The sequence below is a fragment of the Rutidosis leptorrhynchoides genome, chromosome 10 (genome assembly GCF_046630445.1).
Source record: "Rutidosis leptorrhynchoides isolate AG116_Rl617_1_P2 chromosome 10, CSIRO_AGI_Rlap_v1, whole genome shotgun sequence".
Taxonomy (NCBI): domain Eukaryota; kingdom Viridiplantae; phylum Streptophyta; class Magnoliopsida; order Asterales; family Asteraceae; genus Rutidosis; species Rutidosis leptorrhynchoides.
The window spans coordinates 200,354,736-200,356,421 of NC_092342.1; positions in this window are offsets into that span (position 1 = coordinate 200,354,736).

A 1,686-nucleotide genomic window follows, 5' to 3' on the forward strand; every position below is an offset into this window, starting at 1 on the left:
TATTATCATATATTTCATTATGAATATCCTCAATGTTTCTGAAGATATTTTATAACTATTCTTATCGGAAATCATCTATCTTCTCGCGCTATCTGTATCATATCATAAAAGAAACTGTGTTAGTTTCTAAATTCTGAAACCTCCGAATTTAAAATATGAATGTTTTGAAGTAGTGTTAGGAACTGATGCATGAATTAGTATAATATAATGAAACTTGATCAACTTCATTATATTACAGTAAGTTATGTTAAGCTACTAATGGAATGTGATGATTCGCAGTACCGTCCTCATGTGCCATGTTACACGGCTCTTACATTCTATCTAATCCTCAAACGTATTAGGAACATATCGTCTTGATAGTTCGATCTTTTCCAGGATATTCTGGTAATTGGACAAATCAAAATCGTGCCAATACCATTTCTTTCTAAGAACATTAGCTATGTTCATTCCAAATTTCATACCTACGAATTCCAGACCATTGCTCGCTTGACTCGAGGACGGGAAGATTAAAAATACTATAACCCCCAAAATAATAGTAGAAGTAAATAAAATCCTTCGGTGATAAATGAAAGAGAAGAATGATGGATGTAAAAATTAGGAGTATATCAAAAATCAGAATTTAATGGAGCATATCGACGAATGTCTTGGAGTAGGAACTAAGGAGAAAGAATAGAAGATGTGAGTTGTGAAAAATAGAGCAACGAAGGATTGGATTTATATTGAAATATCCGACAAGAAATCGAAACAGATTACCTCATTACATCAAAGGAGATCCTGTCTCCTAAATCGTCGAAGAACCAAATCTTATTACATAAGATTTTCTTTAAATCCCTTAAATTCTGGAAATCAATCCTAATCACGTCATCGGTTAAAACAATTCCATATTCACTCATTTCATTCTTTTGTGATAGTTTCACTCGTGCGCTTCACATGATCGAATCGATTTATCCATATCTTCCAATAATGGTAAAACTCTATTATTACCTCATATTCGTCATGAAAACATTCCTATTGTTATTTATGACAACCTCTACCAAATTTCGGGGACAAAATTTCTTTAACAGGTGGGTACTGTAACGACCCGGAAATTTCCGACCAAATTTAAACCTTAATCTCTATATGTTTCCGAAACGATAAGCAAAATTTGTAATTTTGAGTTTAGAAAAAGTTGAAATCTATATTCGGACAGTCATTTACCCTTTGACCAAGCCTGACGATTCACGAATCATTGTGTGTAAATAAATATGTGTTATTACATCTATAAGATGATATTAAATATTACATACTTAATAATATGAATTATCAATATATTAAACTTACTTACAAAGTTAATGTTATATGAAGTATTATGATCAGTACATTTATTATTATTATTATTATTATTGGTATCATAAATACTATTATATTCTAAAAATAAATAGTATATATATATAAAGTGATATGTTATTATTACTTATATCATTACTATCATATGATTGGTATTATTATTATCAATAATAAAAATTATCATTTTCTTATGTATTATTATGGAGACTTATTATTAATATTAGTATTATTATTTTTGATATTATCATTGATATTGTTATTATTAGCATCATTATTATTAATTACTATTAAACTTATCTTTTTATTAATATTAACATATCAGTATTATTATTTCTTTTTATTATTTCGATATTATAATTA